The sequence below is a fragment of the Pinus tabuliformis genome, chromosome 5_1 (assembly GCF_031772625.1).
Source record: "Pinus tabuliformis cultivar Carrire ecotype Pingquan chromosome 5_1, CPIR1, whole genome shotgun sequence".
NCBI lineage: Eukaryota > Viridiplantae > Streptophyta > Pinopsida > Pinales > Pinaceae > Pinus > Pinus tabuliformis.
This window is the reverse complement of record NC_142305.1, coordinates 825,538,168-825,561,526: the sequence shown is the minus strand read 5'-3', so window position 1 is coordinate 825,561,526 and position 23,359 is coordinate 825,538,168. Positions and strand designations below refer to the sequence as shown.

At 40.2% G+C, this 23,359-nt stretch overlaps 1 pseudogene; it reads left to right on the top strand.

The window, feature by feature from the left end:
* The first annotated feature begins 14,391 nt into the window (after positions 1 to 14,391).
* Positions 14,392 to 15,003, top strand: LOC149167454 (sphingosine-1-phosphate lyase pseudogene; annotated as a pseudogene).
* The last annotated feature ends 8,356 nt before the right edge of the window (positions 15,004 to 23,359 follow it).

Genomic DNA, 23,359 nt, shown 5'->3' with positions numbered 1-23,359 from the left:
TTTGTGAGTTCAAAGCTTTGTTTGAGAAAGAGTCAGGGAAGAAGATCAAGGCCTTGAGAAGCGACAACGATGGGGAATATGTCTCTCAAGAGTTTAAGGACTTCTGTGCAGCGGAAGGAATTAAACGAGATTTGACAGCACCTCATAACCCACAGCAGAATGGGGTGGCCGAGAGGAAGAATATAACTATTGTAGGGGTAGCACAGGCAATGCTGCATGACCAAGGCCTACCACTTCACTTGTGGGTTGAGGCATGCAACACAATGGTCTATTTGTAGAATAGAAGCCCACATCACATACTTGGGATGAAGACACCAGAGGAAGCTTTCTCTGGTAAGAGACCAGATGTGGGTCACTTCAAGATCTTTGGCTCATCGGTATATTTCCATGTGACAAAGGATGCATGGAAGAAGCTTGAGCCGACAACAAAGTTGGGGATATTTGTGGGGTACACTGATACACCTCACAACTATTGGGTGTACTTGCCTACCAGTCGGAGGACAGTGGTTCACAGAGATCTCAAGTTTGATGAGCAGAAGGCCATGCGAGTTTCCCTTGAGAGGGAGCTCCAACTATAGGCTGTGGAGGAACTGTTGGTTCCTAAGGAGGAGGAGCCTCAGACTAATGTGGAGCAACCACATGCAGAGGTTCCAAGAGTGGAGACATCCACTCAAGCAGAGTCTTCCAGAGATGGATGGAAGCGCACAAGAGAAGTTGACAGATTGTTGGAGGATGCGAGAGAGAATGTGGGAGCACCATCTTCTCAGCGCAGACAAAGGAGGTCACCTGAGAGGTACATTGGATACATGGCCCTTGTTGGGGAATGTGTTGAGACTGAGCCATCTTCCTTTGAGGAAGTAGTGCAGTAGCCGACTTGGGTTGATGCTATGGTGGAGGAGTATGACTCCATAGTTCGTAACATTGTTTGGGACGTGGTTTCGAGAACGAAGAACAAGTCAGTTGTGAGTTTCATTGGCTTTACAAGGTAAAGCAAGCTCTGATGGTAGTGTGGAGAAGCATAAGGCAATATTTGTTGCCAAATGGCTTTTCACAAGTAGAGGGGATTGACTATGATGAGACTTTTACTCCTGTCGCAAGGTACTCATCTATCAGATCTATGTTGGCACTATCTGCACAGATGGGTTGGAAGATCCATCAAATGGATGTGAAGATTGCATTCCTCAATGGCCAGATTGAGGAAGAGGTGTACATAGAGCAGCCGGAATGTTTTGAGACCTTCGATCATGAGTCGCATGTGTGCCGACTCAAGAGAGTGTTGTACGGGCTGAAGCAAGCACCTCGTGCTTGGTACACCAGGATAGACAACTAGTTCACCAGGTTGGGCTTCACAAAGAGTGAAGCAGATGCGAACTTGTACCACATCGTGGTGAAAGGTAAGTTGTTGATCATCATACTTTATGTTGATGATCTCATATTGACTGGCGATGATAAGTTGATCGTATCTTGCAAGGAGGACCTTGCAAGAGAATTCGAGATGAAAGACATGGGTCTCATGCATTACTTCCTTGGCATGGAAGTGTGGCAGAAGGATGGGGAGTTATTTGTGTCTCAGGGCAAGTATGCCAATGAGATATTCAAGAGATTCCACATGGAGAATTGCAAGCCCATGTAGACTCCTCTAGCAGGTAACTGGAGGAAGGAGGTTGCTACTTCAAGAGAAGTGGTAGAGGCTACTATGTACAAGCAACTTGTGGGTTTATTGATGTAGTTAATGAACACACGACCAGATTTGTGCTATGTAGTGAACCAGCTGAGTCAAGCGATGGTTCAGCCTACCAAGATGTTTTGGAAGGCAGTAAAGCATGTATTGAGATACCTCAAAGGCACATCTCAGTATGGATTATGGTACAGACAGACAGAGGGAGTGAAGCTACAGGGCTTCATTGATGTAGATTGGGCAAGGAGTCCATCAGATCGGAAGAGCACATCAGGAGGGATTTTCAACCTTAGGTTAGCGGCAGTTTATTGGTACAACAGGAAACATAGGTCGGTTGCACTCATCTCGGCAGAGGCAGAATACATGGTTGCAAGTCAGGCAGCATGTGAGGCCATCTGGATGCGCAAAATTCTGGTTGGTTTGTTTGATCAGAGGATAGATCCAACTATGATCTATTGTGATAATCAGAGTTGTATCAAACTCTCTGAGAATCCAGTATTTCATGATAGGTCCAAGCACATCGACATCCGGTATCATCATCTCTGAGACTGTGTAGCGAGGAGGATCATGTTGTTGCAGTATATTTCAACAAAGGAGCAAGATGCTGACATTTTGACAAAGGCATTGTCAAAGTGTAAATTCGAGTTTCATAGAGATAGGATCGGGGTGGCAGATAATCCCTTTCTTGTTGAGAGGGAGCGTTGAAATATGGCAACAAGAATATTCCAATTTAATTTGTCCTTGAATTAAATTGTGAATTAAAATCGAATTTAGTCTTAACAACTACTTGGAAATAATTAATTAATTAATTTTAAATTAATTAGTTGGATAAATTCAAGTTAGAAGTCTTTCTGAAGTCATGCAAGAATTATCCCTTAAATTAAGGAGATAAGATTGAGTTATATTTGAGTTGTAATTAGTTAACTCAGTTTACTGAGTTAAGTCTAGTTAAATTAGTTCCAAACTGTTTGAGGAACTAATAGTGATTTAACAGTCAATTGATGCATTAATGCACTCAACTAGTGCTACTCCAGTTAACTGAAGATTCCCTCATCAGAAACTCATGCATGTCTATTATCAGAAAGACCCAATTGAGATTAATGTTCAAGGACAATGTACTATCAATTGCATGTGTTTCCTCATGGAGAAAACTCATGCATGCAGTCAAGGATGCATCCTTGAGGATAGTGTAGTTTTGAAGGCTTGATTTCCCACTTGGTAATAGGCTAATCATCCACAAGGAACAACGCAAGGAAATAGGAGCTTGGAGGGCAGAGAGGAAGGCTAGAGAGAAGCCAAGATTGCCTGTGAGAATCTGCGAGGATCGTACTGAGAGCTGGCTAGCTGTGAGAGCTAAGGCTTTGTATAATTCCTATGTATTTCCACCATGTATGATAATACAATAGTGTGGGGTTTTTAGCTGCGGCTTTCCCCAAAAGTACTTTCATGTGTATTGTGCCATTGATTCTTCTTCTTCTGGTTATATTGTTCAGCTCGATATTTAAGCTTCCACAAATTGATAGTAGAAGTAGGTTATAGTATTCTTCTTTGATTTATATTACATTATCGGGTTAACCTATCACAAATTTTCTACATGAGGCACTCAAATTCCTCACGGTGTAGGCAGATAACTCTAGTGGAATACACATTGATTGGTGTTTTTGATGTGTTCTATGAGTCCCACACTCATGCTTGGAATATTGCATGGGGGTGATTGGTTGAAGAGAGACTTGGCTTAGCCAATCTATGATCAGGTGGAACGTGGTAATCCCATCTCCAGTCAGTTCATTGCATTGATTAAGGAGAAACTCATTCCATTGATTTTCATGTGTAAATGCACTAGGTTTATATATGAATTTTGATGGATAATATGTTTATTGTAATTCTATTCCTATTATGCTGGTTATATGTTCATTTTATGGCAGCACCTATGTTTGGCCCTCATCATGTTTTTACTTGTATTCGAATGGATATTGTATCTATGACCTAATAAGTGATAATGCAACAAATGACATGAGGGAACAATGGTTCAAGGCGATTCTCAGATAAGTAAGAGGTCCCTACACTTAACTCTGTTGTTTACACCTGTAGGTTACATGTCGATGATATGTTTGATGAAATGCCTGTCATGGCTAGTAGGGGTCTGGTTAAGGCCTTGATCAACTATTTACTTTTGCATCATTGTTTCCCTATACTTTACTTAATTATGAGCTTTCATTCCATTCTGGGTAGTGGCTTGGGCTCTGGGCTTGAAAAAGTGGCTCAAATTTTGGAGTTGCTAGCACAAAACTGACAAGTTTGGACCATAGTCACTGGCATGCAGTCCTATGAGAGAAACTGTAGGTCTCTAGTCGCTCCCTTGCCCATAGCATGAGAGCGACTATGGCCTCAGAGGTCCAAAACAATAGTGGGACCCAGGGACAGGCTGTCTGAGTGACTGACTTGTCTCATGAGGGTTCTTTTGATGATATTGGATGGTTGTGTGTGATGTTCCATTGATTCCACTTCCTTAAGGTTACCTAGGATTTTGAATCTGATCATAGTATCCTCTCATCTCATGTTTACCCAGGTTGGTGTGGTTACTTGGTTGGATGTGGGAGGAGGGTGTTACATCATGGTATCAGAGCATGGTTCAACTCTTAGACTTAATGGGTTGAATGTGTGTTGGTCATGAATGCATGTCAGTTGCATGTGTGTCTCTTACACTTATATACTTGTTGTATTTGTTGATGATGGATTAGGGTTGTAGTATGGTTATCATGGAGAATTTGATGTTGATTTCATGTAGAGTAATTGACATGGGTATGTGACTGACTATAGATGGTTTATTTTTGCTTATATGTTGATTTTATATTGCCTACTGACATCCTTGTATGTTAGGTTACATTTTGCATATTTCAATTACATGCCTCAGTCTTGTAGGTTGATTACAAGAACTGATCGATTATGTTTGACTAGATGCGGTTATGCATATTCGTAGTTGGTTTGGCATTGCTTATGCATACTACTCGTTGCATGTGGCAATGTGTAAAATGGAGTAATGGTTGTTGTCGTGCATGAGGTCATAGCATGCACTATTGATATGGCCTTGCATTAATGACTAGATCCTAGTTAGAGTGATGTTTATGTGTTGATACATTTATTGTGTATGTCTATACGTTGATATGATTATGTTATATCACGTTGATTTGGTGATCTTGCAGACAAGGTATCCTCCCCAAGCTATACTAAGGCACATCAATTTATTGTGATTTGGTTTATCTGACATGTTATGAATTACGGGAAGAAAGAGATAAAATGGCTAGCAAGGTTGTAGACTACGTAGGAGTTGTAAGGCAGATAATTATTGGATCATATAGGCACAAGAGAAGCAAGCAGAGGTTAATGCTATACTTCTTTAGAGTTTGTCGAACTTGTAGTGACAAGGGCTGCTTTGGGTCAGCCATGCACATGAGGATGGAACTAATGGAGCATATAGTAGTAGATCTCCCGGTAGACACAAGTCAAATAGATCTGACATAGTGAGAGATTGTAGGTTGTTGGACACTCCGGAAAGGAGGGGCGATGAGTATAGGTATTATTCTAGTTCTGGTTATGATAGAAATCATGGTTGTCATCGCTATCATCCTTATAGGAGGAATGATAGGGGGTACTTGCCGGATGAATTCAAGAAAGAAAAACCACCTACTTTTGATGGAGATGTGAAGAAGACAGAAGATGCAGAGGCTTGGATACTTGGCATGAACAAATCCTTTGAGTTGCATAAGTACACAGATATCATGAAGGCTCGAATAGTTATCTTCAACTTGAAAGGTAAAGTAGACATCTAGTGGGAAGATGTTAAGCAGGTTAGAGACATCAAGACAAATGACTTGAGTTGGTTGGAATTGAAGAGGCTTTTCAGGAAGAATTACTTGTCAGAAAGGTACTATGACAACAAGGCTAAAGAGTTCTATGAGTTAAAGATGGGCCAATGACAGACGAAGAGTATATGGCCAAGTTTCTTGAGTTATTGAGGTATGTATTGTATCTTACTGATGATAAGGCTAAAGTTTAGAGATTTGTCAGTGGTTTTCCATTAACATTTAGAGATCGGATTGTGTATGATGAGCCTCGGTCACTTGAGGAAGTTATTGGGAAATTAAAGCATTACTATGAGAAATCAAAGCGTAAGAATGAATCTCAGCATGGATGGAAAGGAAAAGACAAAGGTAGAGGTAAGTGACAGCCTAAGAGGTCAAGGCCTCAACATGCAGATGGGAAAGAACATGTAGCACCGCAAAATAGATTTAATGCAGCTAGACAGGGACATGGGCCACAACTGCAGTAGTAGCATAGAGGCAAGGGCACTGGTTAGTTGGAGTGTTGGAAATGTGGTGAGGATCACCTTAGGAGATATTGTTTGCAACATCAGGGTGGAAGGCCTACGATATACAATGCATAGGAGGCACAGATTGTTGGGGATGTTGGTCAGAGTATTCCACTTATCTATGCAGCAGTGGACAATGGGCAAGCAGAACACCAGGCATCTATCATTGAGATGGATGGTAAGCTTTGCGATCAAGTTATTTCTATTTTGATTGACCCTGGATCTAATTATATCTATGTTAGTCCTAACTTGGTGGATAAGTGAGGGTTGAATAAGGAGTTGCACGTAGAGCCTTGGTTAGTGCAACTGGAGGGAGGTACAAAGAAGCGAGTTAATCATAAGGTAAGAGCTTACACATTTGACTTAAATGGTATGCCTACATCAACCCATTTTAATGTATTACTGTTGGGTTCATACAATATGTTATTAGGCATGTATTGGTTGTATCTACTTAGAACCAAGGTTGACTGCTATGACAAAGCTATTGAGTGTGTTGATGACAATGGAGAACCAAGATTCTTTCAAGGTAAGAAGAAGGCCACATTAGTTAGGATGGTGACAGCTATGCAAGCAAAGCGTAGCCACAGGAAAGGGTGCAAGTTATTTGTAGTACACATTTCTAGTGATAAGGGTAAGGAGGTTGAGGATGTAGATGTGTTAAACAGGTACCCAGTGTTGTAGTAGTTCAGGGATGTATTACCTGAGGACATTATAGAGTTGCCACCTCATAAGGAGGTAGACTTTTTGATTGAATTAGTTCCAGGGGAAACTCAAGCATCGAAAGTACCTTACAGGATGAGCACACTTGAGTTGGTTGAGGTGAAATTGCAGTTGAAGGAAATGTTGGACAAGGGATACACTAGGACAAGTGTATCACCTTGGGGTGCATCGGTCTTGTTCGTTAGGAAGAAGGATGGTACCCTCAAATTATACATTGATTACAGGTAGTTTAAAAAAGTGACTATCAAGAACAGATGTCCTTTGCCAAGGATTGATGACTTGTTCGATCAGGTGAAGGGAGCAGTAGTGTTCTCGAAGATTGACTTGAGATCCAGATACCATCAAGTACGCATCAAAGAGGAGGACATATACAAGACTGCATTCAGGACTAGGTATGGGAATTATGACTTTGTTTTGTTTCTATTTGGCTTAACTAATGCTCTAGCTACATTCATGTGTTTTATGAATAGTGCGTTGCGTCCATATTTGGATAATTTTGTTATTGTGTTCATTAATGATATACTGGTATATTCTAAAAATGAGGAAGAGTATGTTGAACACTTAGCAACAATGTTGATATTGTTAAGCTCAACAAATGTAGCTTCTTTCAGATTGAGGTACACTACTTGGGACATGTCGTCTCCAAGGAAGGCATTGCAGTAGATCCAGAGAAGATAAGAGCCATCATGGAGTGGGTATCTCCTAAGACTATGGATGAGGTGAGATCTTTCATGGGTATGGAAAGCTATTATAGGAGGTTCATCAAGAACTTCTCGCAGATTACTTATCCCATTACATCATTGCAAAGGAAAGGTAAGAAGTTAAAATGGGCTGAAGAGTGTGAGGCTAGCTTTAAGCAACCTAAGCAGTCGCTGACAAATGCAAGAGTGCTACAAATTGCAGATCCGGAAAAAGAGTTTGTAGTATGTATAGATGCTTGCAAGAGAGGAATTGGTGGAGTCCTTATGTAGGATGGATAGGTGGTATGTTATGAGTCTCAGAAATTAAATGAGCACGAGCAAAACTACCCGACACATGATCTTGAGTTAGAAACGATTATACATGCACTAAAGATGTGGAGACATTATCTTCTTGGCAGGCGGTTTGTGCTTATGAGTGATCACATTGGGTTGAGATATTTGTTTGACCAGCTGAATCTAAATGCTAGGCAGGCTAGATGGTTGGCCACGATCAATGAGTTTGACTTCGAGATCATGTGCATCAAGGGTAAAGAGAACAAAGTGGAAGATGCTCTCAACAGATAGGTACCAGTACTTCACTTGGCAACTATGAGCTCCTATGGGACGAAGTTACAGGATAGGATATTGCAGGCAGCATATCAAGATGTCAGGTATATGGAGATTGTGCACAAGTTGTAGCAGGGTGATGGTACATGTACAGGTACAGGTGGCAATACATGTACAACCATAGGTATAGGTACGGGTACAGGTGCAGGTGCACAAGGCATCGAATATTGTCTTACACCAGAGGGATTGGTTAGGTTCTGATACAAGATATATGTACCAAAGAGAAGTGAACTCAAGAAGGTAATCTTGAGGGAATTTCATGCAACACCTTATTCGGGTCCCCCAGGTTATGAGAAGACGCTCACAACGGTGAAGAGATATTACTATTAATCGAATCTGAAGAGGGATGTAGCAGAGTTTGTGGCTAGATTTTTTGGTTGTTAGCGAGTGAAATGAAAGTGCAAACATCCAGGTGGAATACTACAGTCGATCACTATTCCTGAGTGGAAATGGGAGGTCATTTCCATGGATTTCATCGCAAGGTTGTTGAAGATAGTGAAGCAGCATGACTTGATCATGGTCATTGTGGACATGTTAATAAAGGTTGCACACTTTGTTCCGGTAAATTCTACATTCTCAGCTAGTGATGTGGCACAAGTATTTATTAGAGATGTGGTTAGGTTACATGGTGTCCCGAAGAAGATTGTGTCAGATAGGGATGCGCAATTCACTTCCAAGTTTTGTAAGGAGTTATTTGCAGGTTTGGGCACTGAGTTGGCCTTCAACAAAACTTATAATCCATAGACAAATGGATAGACAGAGAGGGTAAATGGGATATTGGAGGAAATGTTGAGGATGTATCTGATGCATCAACAGAAGAAGTGGGAAGAGTATCTCCCTTTGGTCGAGTTTTCATACAACAAAGACTACCAGGAGTCACTGAGGATGAGTCCTTTTGAGGAATTATATGGGTGGAGTTGTAACACTCCCATTAGTTGGAGTGATCCAGTTAGTAGCGTATTGATTGGACCAAATATGTTGGCAGACATGGAATGAAGATGCAGGTGATCAAGCAAAATCTCAAGGCAGCACATGATAGGCAGAAGAGTTATGCAGACAGGGACATATTGTTCAAGGAGTTCCAGGTTGGGGAACAGGTGTACTTACGCATCAAATTGAAGAAGAGCTCCTTGCGGATTGGATTATGTGCCAAGCTAGCACCACGATTTTGTGGACCCTTCAATATCATTGAGAGGATTGGGCTAGTAGCCTATCGACTTGCATTACCTCTGACAGTGAAAGTCCACGATGTTTTCCATGTATCTTTGCTTAAGAAGTATGTTAAGGATGTTGATCATGTGATTGACTGATCTGTATTACAGGTGGAACGAGATGGAAAATTCCAGTCGGAGCCTCAGTGTATATTACAAAAAAAGGTGCTCATGCTCTAAAACTGAGCAATATAGCAAGTTAAAGTGCAATGGAAGCACTTTGGGCCCGATGAAGCTACATGGGAGATGACGGATCAGATGCGGGCTATGTATCCTTCCTTGTTTTCCAGCTGAGGCAAAGCAACCTTGATATGGTGGTTTGGTGATTGCTTATGGTGGTTTGATGATTGCTTATGGTGGCTTGATGGTTGCTTATGGTGGTTTGGTAGTTTCTTTATGGTGGTTTAGTATTTGCTTATGATGGCTTGGTATATGCTTCATGGTGGTTTAGTATTTGCTTTATGTTGGTTTAGTATATGCTTTATGGTGATCGATATATGCTTTATGATGGTTGATACATGTTATATGATGTTTTGATATATGCTTTATGATGTTTTGATATATGCTATATGATGTTAGTATATGTTTGATATATGTTTTGGTATACGATTTGGCATATGTTTTGGTATATATAATTTTGATGATGTTGCTATATGTACACCCGTGTATGGATGTAAATACTGTAACGAGATGTGTTATAAAGCTCCACTATGTGGTATGGGTGTCATGTTATTAGGATTATGTTGTTAGGTTATTATGCTATCATGTGGTTATGTTATCATGATGTTATGATGTCATATGAATTAGCAGGATAATCATTGTAAATACCATAATGAGCTATGTTATAAAGCTCCACTATGCGGTATGTTGTCATGTTGTCATGATGTTCTTATCTTGAGAATTTATTTCATTGTAAAAACTACATCGAGCTTTGTTATAAATATTCATAAGCAATATGTCTTCTTTCAACGGGTTGTTGAGGTATATGAGTGATTGAACATCGAGGACAGTGTCCCTCAAGGGGGAGGGTTTTGTAACAGCCCTGATGAAAATTCCATGTAATAAAAGTTAAAAACAATAACCACAGTTGAATCAAACACTTATTCCAAGCTGAATGTTGGGAAAGACATCCTAGGGGTGTTCATTTGGTTGTTGATGGCTAAGGAAATTGGCAAAGGAAATAACTAAGGCTTTGGAAAGGAAAAATAGGATTTTGGCACAATTATTTATGAAAATAATGGAAATTAGGAGAAAAAGGAGGTGAAAGGTCACAGGTTGCAAGTGAGGAGGAAAATGAAGGAAAATAACGGAAAATAAAGAAAATAGAGGCCTCATTCATAAAAGGGCTTCTGAGGATTAGTTGGTAACCTTTTGTCAGTTTAGATTTGGAGCTCTCTCTCTCTCATACTTTTGGACACAAAGTTTTCTTGGAGCACTTTGGAATTGGAGCAAAAAGGGAAAAGAAGGCAAGAGGAAGAAAATATCAAGCAGGGAAAGGCAGGATCAAGTAGCTACAACATGCTTCATTGCAGGTATCAACTTGTATGTCTATTTTCCTTGTTAGATTTGGCATGCATGGGATAGCGTGTGTTTCTTTTATACCATGGCATGGGTTTTCCAGGTGTGACAATATTTTCAGCCTAGCTTTGCCATTTCCTGATAGGTTTGATCAGATGGGTTCTCTCATGCGGTTTATGTGGGATGACCGGATTGGATTCGAAGCTGAGTGGGGTATATCTCCGAATTGACAAACACATGGTGGTAATGGTCCCTGAACCGGACTGAGGATGCATGAAGCCACTAACCTATTAACCCCTTAACCAGACTGTGGGTTGCGGTAAAGCCAGATTGTGTGCCTTGGTGGGCCAAGGAATCCTTGCCGGTGAATGGCAAGATATACGGTAAAGCCAAGAGGTGGATTTTATCTTCTTTGGGCCTAGTGATTCTGGGATGGAATGCACGGTAAAGCCTGGAGAGTATGTCTTGGTGTAGGGCCTAGTGATCCTTGGATCGGACTGCAGATGCACGGTGAAGCCTGCGAGACTAGGAGGCACTCACATTCCTCATGGTGTAGGTGGAGAACTCTGGTGGCATCCACATTGATTGGTGTTTTTTATGTGTTCTATGAGTCCCACATTCACGCTTGGAATATGGCATGGGGGTGATTGGCTGAAGAGAGACTTGGCTCAACCAATCTATGGTCGGGTGGAACGTGGTAGTCCCATATCCGATCGGTTCATTGCATTGATTAAGGAGAAATTCATTCCATTGATTCTCATGTGTAAATGTACTAGGTGTATATATGGGTTTTGATGGCTGATATGTTTATTGTAATTTTGTTCCTATTATGCTGGTTATATGTTCATTTTATGGCAGTAGTTATGCTTGGCCCTCATCATGTTTTTACTTGTATTTGAATGGATATTGTATCTATGACCTAATAAGTGATAAGGAAGCAAATGACATGAGGAAACATTGGTTCATGGCGTTTCTCAGATAAGTAAGATATCCCACCACTTAACTCTGTTGTTTACACCTGTAGGTTACATGTGGATGATATGTTTGATGAAATGACTATCATGGCTAGTAGGGGTGTGGTTAATGCCTTGATAACTATTTACTTTTGCATCATTGTTTCCCCGTACGTTACTTAATTCTCAGCTTTCATTTCATTCTGGGCAGTGGCCTGGGCTTTGGGCCTGAAAAAGTGGCTCAAATCCTGGATTCGTTGGCATAGAACTAGTAAGTTTGGACCACAGTCACTGGCATGCAGGTCTATGACAGCGAATTTAGGTCTCTGGTCGCTCCCTTGCCCATAACATGAGAGTGACTATGGCCTCAGAGGTTCAAAACAATCGTGGGACCCAGGGACATGTTGTCTGAGTGGTTGACTTCTCTCCTTAGGGTTCTGTTGATGATGTTGGATGGTTGTGTGTGATGTTTCTTAGATTCCACTTCCTTAAGGTTACCTAGGAGGTCGAATCTGATCATAGTAGTCACTCATATCATGTTTACCCCAGTTGGCATGGTTAGTTGGGTCGATGTGGGAGGAGGGTGTTACATGTTACATGATCAAGACTTGCCAAAATTTCTGTGGGGTGAAGCAATAGGCACTGTTGTATATGTTCAAAATCGAAGTCCTCACAAATTACTAGACAACATGAATTCTAAACAAGCGTTCACTAGTGTTATCACTGAAAATTTTGTTGCCTGGTTGCTCAGACTAGCTTAAAGACAAAGTGTTTTCGCAGCGCAACATGTTTCGGTGGTTTCGTAGCGCATAATTCATATTTTGCACTGGCCGCGCTACGAAATTGGGGATTTGTTCGAATACACAGCCTCTCGCAATCCATATTATCTAGAAACCTTTTGAGGTCCTCTGGATTTGTTAAGCAGCTCATAGTTCTCCTCAAAAATGGATTTTCTGCAATTCAAGAGTTGGTAGCCTCGGCCATCTGTAATCTATCACAGACAGATGAAATAAAGAGAGCATTAGGGGAGGCAGGGTACGTTGGTCTGCTTGCACAGATGTTGGATGGCAAGCCTAGCTTCTCTCAACAGCTTGCTTCAGTGGTTACCGGCAATCATTGCAGTTCAGAGATTTAGATAAGGAGAAGAAGAAGATATGTGTACAGATGACAGCTGGCAAGAAAAATTGATACTTTATGGTTACCGGATCCTTATTTCGCTTTATGTTTCAATCGAAGTTGTAAAGATTCTGCAAGCTCATTTCGCAAAGTTTGACACATGCTTGGGCATCTTGAACAGCTGGTTTCACCGCCACCATCATCAATGTTTAGAATGAACAACGAATACGGAAGCAGCTCTTATTCTTGTATGTCATACCCCATGCAATCCTCAACTAATTCAGAGCTCCGAGCCTCTGCCCTGCCATATACATATCCAGAAAGTGGCTCTGAACAATACAATTCAATGGGTCCAAATGAATATTACTATGATCCTTCTTGTTAATACGTCCCTTACTTACCTGAGCATTCTGTTTCATCTTCTCATGTAAATACTTCTGATTACAGTGGTGATCGGTATCATAATCCTCTGCCATCTCATAGTCAACCGTGGTACTTGGGAATTGAAGCTCCGTCAAGCTCATATTACCCGCCTGTTACTAGTGATCTCAGTCCTTATTGTTATTTATCTCCATATGTGCAAGATCCAGTAGTCAAGGTGAAGTCAGAGGAAGTCTAAGGCATCGATTTGTTCAGTCCTTCATCCCGAGAACATTAGATCAGGTACAAGATTTTGAAAAGGATATAGATCGGATTACCAGTGGCAATAATACTGAAGGAATATACTATCAAACAATTACTGGTTTGAAAGAGGACCTTTCTGGGGTGCGCCTTATTCCTGCCATCTTGGATAATGGGAATGATCAGCCTGCCAGGGAGATTGAAGATTCTTTTCCAGTTTCAATCTCTGCTGATCAGAGATCCGGAGAAGGATTGGATAGGGATTTAGAAAATATGATAACAGAATCTGAGCAGAGTAGCTCAAGTGCTTCCGAGGATGATGTGGTTTCAGAAACTGGGGACAACAAATCTTCTTTGAGTGAAAACCAACAAGTTGATAGAAGAGCAGCTCGGAAGGAGCATAAGAGGATGGTGAAGGCAGAAAAGAGAGAAGCTCGAAAAACGAAAATTCCCAAGGCTGTCAAGAAAAGGAAAAAGAAGGTTGTCATCATGATGCGTACCATATATCAGAAATGCAAACTTGTGCATGGAGATTTAAGTGAATACAATATTCTTTATCATGTGGGTCATTTATATTGTATTGATGTGTCTCAGTCTGTAGACCTTGATCATCCACGTGCGTTAGACTTTTTGCGTGAGGATTGCCTTCATGTCTCTGATTTCTTTAAGAAAAATGGAGTAGCAGTTATGGCTGTCCGCGAGCTTTTTGATTTTGTTGTTGATCCATCAATTATGGATGAAGATATTGATGATTATCGTGAAAAGATGCAACAGAAAATCCGGACTAGGGGTATGCAGTCCTCTGCAGAGGATGAAATTGCTGAAGCTGTTCAACTCAGATCTGAACTATCGGTTGGGATTTGCATATAATATAGCAGTAAAGTCTTCACGGGATTATATGAAAGTCAAGAAGGGAATTATGAAACCAGAGATGATAATTCCAGAATCTGCCCATTCTGCATATGATAAAGCGGCCCAATACCTTAAAATCAAGCTATGGCGTGTACCGGTAAATGAAGATTTCCAAGCAGATGTAAAAGCAATCCAACGTTATTTGAACAAGAATACGGTTATGATTGTTGGCTCAGCACCGGATTTTCCTCATGGTATCATTGATCCCATCGAAGAACTTGGAGAATTGGTCTTGCGCTGGGTTATTTGCTTTCACGTTGATCTCTGCCTTGGAGTTTTTGTGCTTCTTTTTGCTCGCAAATTGGGGTATCCAATTCCACCTTTTGATTTCATTGTTCAAGGATTAACTTCAATATCAGTGGATACTCACAAGTATGGCCTAGGGCCAAAGGGCACAAGTGTTGTGCTGTATCGCAATCATGAAATCAGAAAACAACAATTTGTGGCTGTAACGGAGTGGTCAGGAGGTCTTTATGTTTCACCAACTATTGCTGGAAGCAGACCTGGTGGTCTTATTGCTGGTGCCTGGGCAGCTATGATGGTGTTGAAGCAGAAGATCATAAACCTTCTGAGGCAGTTATCTCTTGTTCAGGGATAAAAACTCAAGACAATGAACTTTGTTTTAGCCTCTTATGTCAGGCAGCTATTGAAGCTCCAAAGATTATTAAGCTCTCAAGCAGTGAACACTTTAGTGGACCTCATGGGGAGGGTTTTATTTTCATTGTCAATAATTGGCATACATCTCTTCTTCCTTGTTACTTGAAGACAGTCAAATTTATTGATGAAGACTGGGTTTTTGAAATTGTTTAAAACAGTTTCGCAGTTTTGTAGCGCGCTACGAAACTGCGAAACTGCTGTAGGTGTTGTTTTGAAACGCATATAACAGTTTGATGGCAGAATCAAAAGTTTGCAAAGGAAACACCTCAGTGACATGAAGGGGATCAAAGGAAGCTGCTACAGCCATTCAACATACGCCATGTGTACCTTTAACAAAAGGTGAAAGATTTTAACCTAAGTTTGGAATTTTTGGTCATAAAGTCACTTTAATCTCGGTGATTAGGGTTTGGAGGGAGCTGCATATGAAAAGTTTCGGTTGGCACACCTGTTCATCAAAGAAGCTTCCAGCATGTCAGTAAACATATCAGTAACATGGTAATATCCTATATTCTTGGGTTATTAAAGGCTTAAGGTAACTACTGCTGCATACTCGGTGATGGGGGACCAGAACCGAGAATTTAGGGTTATTCTCAGCCAACACAGAACAGATCAAAGCCTTCGGTGTTCAAAGCCAGCATGGGACATTAATTGCCCATCTCATGCCATCTCAGCTGAACGAAGAGAAAGCCAGGTGTCAAAGCTGCAAGGAGGAATCAATTTATGAAGAAGATAGAGTTAGAGTTATGGTTGGTTTAGGACTCTTAAACACTACAGTTAGTGATACTCTTCTCATGCTATCACAGCCACCGCCAGAAGGAACGCAGATGTCAAAGAACGAAGTCCATTGTAATTAAAGCCATCAAAGCTATCACTGTAGTAATCCACTTGGTAGAGAACGAATTTTGATTGTAATAAATGCTATGTCTAGCATGATGTAGAATTAGGAGCTTATTTGCTTTAGGATTCCAACGCTGTCAATTAGTGGTCAGCTGTAATTATTAGTCAGTTAAAAGTTAGTAGGTGCCATCATAGGTAATTATTGAGCTCCCCTCACGCGGGAGGAGGGAGCTCGAATCAGGTAGAGTAAGCATTCTATATAGAGCTGAAAGATGAAGGTACAAAGGGTTGGATATTTTATGAAAACAGAGTGCTATTTTGGCTTTTGTAAAGAACAGTTTGCAGTAATATAAGATATATGCCTTTCTTCTCAGGATTCATACAACATTTCCATGTTCAAGATGTATTGTTTTACTTTGTCCTTCATGTCTTTTTTCAGTTGCTTAGAGGAGTAATCACTCAGAATTCACATATGTTGCTCTGACTTCCTGTACTCTTCTATGAACTGTGGTTTTATAAGAGTTATATTTTGAACATTTAAATGTCACATGCCCTGACTTCTATGTAGAGGAAATATCATTGTTTGCTGTAGCATGTTTGACTCCATAAGCCCAATGGATGTATTTGTATATTTGTCCAGCCAGCAAGTTCATTAAATCTATTGTACAAGAGTTAGCCCTCTTATCAACATTCAAAATCAATAACTTTTTCTTGAGAGAGCCCTCTCAGGCTAGGGAGGCTAATCCTTAGTCAAAAGCTTGGTCTGAAACAGTTACACAGAGTCTACCTGATCAGCAGCCCTTCAGTGCTTGATTTTGTGATAACAACTAGGAAGAAACCAAGCATAGATCATCTCTGAATATTTGGTTGTCCTATCTAAATTCACATTCTGAAGGATAAGAGAAAGAAGTCAAATCCTACAAGCATGAAGAGAATATTTGTTGGCTATAGTAATACTTCAAAGGCATATACGATCTACATGAAGAAAGGACATTGAATAGAAGTAAGTCGAGATGTGATATTTGATGAAAGTATTGCATTCAATAAATCAAAGGACCTCCTGATGGACTCCGATGATGAAGAACTTCCAATATTTGAAGAAGAATGCACCAGGGAGGATATAACTCAAATCATGAAGATGAAGGTCCCAGTGAACATGTGCAACCTGTGATCATCCTTGAAAGTAGGAAGAGACCTAATTTGTTAAAGTCTACTCTTCTAGATGCAAAAGGACATGGAGCAACCAAAGGCACATTCAGGGAAAATAAGAAGCCCACAAGATATTTAGGGTATGTACCATATATGATGAAGTTAATAGAAGAGAATCCATCCACCTTTGAAGAGGTTGTCAAACATTAAGAATGGAAAGATGCCATGAATGAAGAGTATCAATCAATAATGAAATGGAGTTTGAGAGATCATACCTAGGCGTGAAGAAAAATCTGTGGTAACTTCCAAGTGGCTCTATAAGATTAAACATGCATAAGATGGAAGTATTAATAAATATAAGGCAAGATTTTTTGCTAGGGGCTTCTCTCAACAGGGAGGCATCGATTATGAAGAGACATTTGCACCTACAACAAGGTATACAACTATACATTCATTGGTCTCTTTAGAAGCATCAATGGGATGGAACATCCATCAAATGGATGTCAAGACAACATTCCTGAATGGCATTATCGATGAAGAAGTCTATATAGAACAACCCTTGGGATTTGAAGTAAAAGATAGAGAGACTTATGTATGCAGGTTGAAGAAGGCATTATATGGCCTTAAGAAAGCACCAAGGGTGTAGTATGCAAGGATGGATGCATACCTATAAAGATTGGGCTTCTCGAAGAGTTTTGTTGATTTGAATCTCTATATCAAGGTTGTGAAGGATGAGACCATAATCATTATTCTATATGTGGACGATCTCCTCATGAAAGGTGTAGAAGGTCTTATTCAAGAGTGCAAGAAGCAATTAGCAACAAAATTCGATATGAAGGATCTAGGGCTGATGCAATATTATTTGGGGTTGGAAGTTTGGCAAGGACCCGATGAGATTTATCTAGGTCAATGAAAGTATGTGATCAAGATGTTGAAAAGGTTTTAAATGATCTATTGAAAACCTGTGATAACCCCTATGATCACAGACTTGAAAATGTCAAGAAGTTATGAATCAAGCCCCGTGGATCCGACCAGGTATAGAAAATTGATTAGCTTACTGATGTATTTGGTAAATACTCGACCAAACATTTGTTTTGCAGTAAATTTCTCAGTCATTTTTAGGTAGAGCCGAAGCATGATCATTAAATAGCATCCAATCATATGCTGAGATATCTGCAAGGAACAATCCACTACTTCTTGAAGTATGACAAGAGGAATGATGTCCACTTGATTGGATATACATATTTCGACTAGGGAGGCAGTGAGATGGATGTGAGAAGCACTGCTGGTGGATGTTTTAGTTTGGGATCCTCCATGATATCTTAGATGAGTAGAAATCAAGAATCAACTTCTTTCAAGTAGTGTTGACGCTAAATATATTGCAACTTGTGAAGTAAGAAGAGAAGTTGCCTAGTTGAGGAAGTTGTTGTTCGAATTGTTTGAAGGACCAATGGAACTTAGGATGATACATTGTGACAACACAAGTTGTATAAGGTTGTTTTAAGACCCAGTGTTTCATGGAGATACAAAGCATATAAATAAAAATTATCACTACATTTCAGGACTAATAACTCAACCCACGGCTGTTGTCGAGCTCCATAGAGTTTGTCCAACCAAAGCTCTAGGACTAGTAAATTAACCCACAACTGTTGTCGTGTTTCTAGAGCGTTTGTCCAATAAGGGCTTCTAGGATTAGTAACTCAACCCACGAAGGGATTCTAGAGCGTTTGTCCAACCAAGGCTTCCAAGACTAGTAACTCAACCCAAGCTCTTACAGAGGTTCTAGAGTGTTTTTCCAACCAAGGATCCAAGACTAATAACTCAACCCAAGTCGTTATAGGGCTTCCAGAGTGTTTGTCCAACCAAGGCTCCAAGAACTAATAACTCAACCCACAGCCAAAGGAATGTGAGAACCAACCATAAAACAAAAGTAAAACCCACAACACCATGTTTATCCAGGAAATGGCAAGGCTAGGCAAATCCACTGTCAATCCAGGCAATCCTCCTTGCCAATGAAAAATCATATCCAAGAAACTACATGCATGTGCCATGCATGCCAAAACTAGCAAGGAAACCATACACGCAAATCGATACCTACAAACAAAGCCCGTTGTAGCTATTGATCCCGATGGCCTCTTGCGCTTTCCTACTCTTCCTTTGCCTTCTTTCTCCAAGCATCCAAGTATGCCACACTCCTCAAAGAGTGCTCCAAGAAAATTTCAAGTGTCCAATAGCATGAGAGAGAGAGAGAGAATAAAAGAGAGCTCCACCAAAACCTGTCCAGAAAATCTTGCCAATTAATCCTCATAAGCCTTTTTATCAACGAGGCCTTTATTTTCTTCATTTTCCATTATTTTCCTTCACTTTCCTCCTCACATGCAACCTGTGACCTTTCATCTTCCTTTTCTCTTAATTTTCTTTATTTTCATAAATAATATGCCAATAAATGCCTCATGCCTTTGCAAAGCCTTTGCCATTTCCTTTGCCAATTGCCTTAGCCATAATAACCGAAATGAACACCCACTAGAATTTTTTTCCCACCATTTATCTTGGAATACGTGTCCTATGACCGTGGTCTTATATTTTTATATTTACATGGGTTTTTTACCTAGGGATGTTACAGAACCCTCCCCCTAGGGGAACACTATCCTCGGTGTTACATGAAACCTACAACCAACAAGACCATTGAAAAGAAAAACATACTGCCTATGGAGCTTTATAACACAGCTTGTTGCAGTATTTACAATGACGATCTGTTAAAACATGAAAAACATACTGTTTACTAGAGATTTATAATACAAATCATTATGATACTTACAATAATAACCACATATACACACCTACACATTTGTTTCACCCAACAAATAATCATACTGTCTTTGGAGCTTTATAAATCCAACTCGATACATTATTTACAATAATACACACATATACACATATGCACATTTGCTCAACCAAAAAATAAAAGGATATGATGCCTACATCCGCAACAAGGGAATCCAGAGGCTCACACCTCCACCCTCAAAGTAATATCAGTATTCACCTTCTTCCCAGGAAGTCTAGAATCCACTGCAAGGTCAAATCTGCTTCAAATATCCAATGTTATAATCCTGCACCACTTGTCCTCTCAGTGAACAGTTACCAGATCATTGTTCCATGGAACCCTCCCAATGTGCATTTGATTCCATCTAGCAATGTTAATGACCAAGAAAAATATATCCCCGACCTTCCCTTCTCTATTACATAGTCCCTCGGGCAATCTAGTCATCCCCTTCCGTGCTATCACACACCTTCCAAGTTTCATTGGCACCCCCATCATGGGCAGTCCATACCTTGGCAAGATTTCCTTGCATCGGAAGGTTAAAAAACCAAGGCATATCCCTTCCTTAAAACCATCATATCAGTCATATCGTGCTCATGGAAATCAATGGACACTATTGGGTACTAGTGTCCCATAATGGCCCTGCTCCTGAAGTGTTTTACTAGCATGTTGCTACATGTTCCAATTTATTTCACTGCTACTGCTAATTCTTGTAGTCGGTTTCAACCACCCAACCAGAGCATTTCCCATGCTTTCCTATACCAAGGACATAACTACCATTAGATTTAAAATACATTGAAATAAATTCACATCATATGTCATTGGTAGCTCGCCAATAAAGTACACTTGTAATCTTGTTTACTTCCTGTCACAACAAGTCAAACTAGCATATTTGATCAAATCATCATGTATAAAAATATCACATCAGGTTAGCTCAAAACACAACCATCATATATCAAAATCATAAATCACGTGTAACCATAATAAACCAAAATCGTAGATCACATGTAATCATCATAGACCAGAATCATAAATCACATGCATAATAAAACTGAAATAAAATATTGATACTTATCCTTTAATTAATCCTTAGCTTCTATCGTTGTCCTTATTATATACGCACATCGGATCAATTGCCACACCCGAAAAAAATTCATTTCCTTCTCCTCAACCATGTGCACATACACATAGTGTGCAACACACACATACAACCACACACGGCATACAACACTATGCAATACATGCACCTACACCTGACATACCACACATACACCTACATCTAGTGTACAACATAACACAATACATACTCCTACATCTGGTGTACACCACAATACAATACATACACCTACACCCGGTGTACAACACAACACAAATACGTACACAGAGTATAAAATAATGAATACATATGTCACAATACCACGACTGCACAAGGCACATACATAGTACCGCATGCCCACAACACACCATACACACAATACTACATGTACACCAGTACCATATGTACAACATGTACATAGTACCACCTGTACACAACACCACCAGTACAATATGTGCACCTCATCACATGTACACAACGCCACTTGCACAATGTGTACACAACGCCACATGTACATTGTACCACTTGTATAATGTGAACAAAACGCCAAATGTACACAACACCACATGCACATGTACATGACACCACATGTACACAATGTTAGTTTTGGTAGCATAGGAAGTGCTCTAGCCTTCAAAATTGGTGGAGAGGATAACGTACATGAGTTTTAAAGAACCCAAAAATCGTTTGGTGAATTTTCACCTATATTTTATTTTATTAAAATAATTAATATTTCTAATGGGGTTCCTAAGTCTAAACTTAGGAAAATTAAAATATTAATGGGTATTAATAAAAATATGGGTGAGAATGATTTAGAAGGCGGATCAAGTAATGTTTTAATCTTAGACGTTGATTAGAGACTTAATCTCGGTTGTTGAAGACTCAACATGAAAAATATAAAATGGAGGCTTGGGGTTCATTTGGAAACACACACGGAGAGAACGAATTGATCAAGAATTTGATTCCTAGGGCAGGGTTTGCTAAGGATTTCGAATTAAGTGATCATTCTGTAATAGAGGGGCAGTGAGAATCTGGGATAAGGACTTTCCAGAGAATGCAGGCAGAGAGGCGGAGAGAACCAGCAAAGTAGAAAAGTTGTCTGTCACGCAAAAGCGGAACTGCCAGGAACAATCGGAACTGCCGGAATAGCCAGGAAAGTAGACGCAAAGGGCAAAAGCTGGAACTGGCAGGAACTGCCGGAAAGCCGAGAAAGATGACGCAGAGGGCAGAAGAGGTGACACAAAAATAGTCGGGGTTAGCCGGTCTTGTGCCGGATTAGCAAGAATTCTGTTGGGTGAAGTGAGTTAAAACTCACTCAGATTTTCGGACTGTATTTTCTCTGTAAAGGATTGCTAGATGAGCATCCTAGAGTTGTATTCAGATATTTCTCCTGCATAATAATAAACCCACAGAGTTGTTGCACTGATTTTCCCGCATTGGGTTTTTCTGGGGACTATTGTGTCAAAAAATAAGTGTGTCCTATGTATCTTGTTCTTTGCTCTATTTTATGTTTCATGAGATCAAATATTTAATTAGTGTATGTTGCAGAATTAATTTTCTTTAGTATTCAGAAGAATAACTTCATGAATATAATTTAAAAAAAAATGAAGTAGGTGAAGTAGATTCAGATTTGCTGCGGTAGGGGTTCCTTTAAAGTGTAATAATATTCACATGGTATCAAAGCATTGATTTTGAAACAGGAATAGCAGATCTAGTGCTAAGCAGTGAAGCCGAAAGCTGCAGTTGGAAGCAATTCGAATCCCCTTAAAGGGATTGTGCAGTCCTTTCCGAGAAGTAGAGATTTCGAGGAAATATCCCTCCGAGAGAGTCAATAGAGAGGTACAATTTCCAATTCTTGAGTTTGCAAAGGCAGAGGGAGTGACACAGAGCCTCAGTGCAATGCTTGAAGGACGTAGATTCTGCCAGGGCAGAAATTCGCTGGAAAAGAACAAAGACACATAGAAGGGGAATTTTCTCCTCAGAGAACTTTTCGCCAGAAAGTTCGAATTTCTCACTTGCTCCGCAGCTAAGCAGTGACTAGAGGAGTCAGTTCGACAATTGGGTGAAATGGCATCACATGGGCTTAGAGATCAGGAAAGGTTGGAAGGAGCTTCCAATTACTTCATATGGAAGCAGAGTCTTAGCTATTCTGGAGGAATATGATCTAGAGACCTACGTCAATAGTGTTGTAGTTGTTCCTGCTGACAACGATCAAAAGAAGAAGTACAAGATCGAGCAGGGGAAGGAAAAAAGGATCATTCTTGATGGAGTTCGATATCATGTGGTATCATACTTGCAAGGAAATGATACAACCCGGGAGATGCGGGAAGCCTTGTCTTGAATCTTCTCTGTATGAAGGCTCTTTCGAACAACAGAAGATGTATTTGGAGCAGA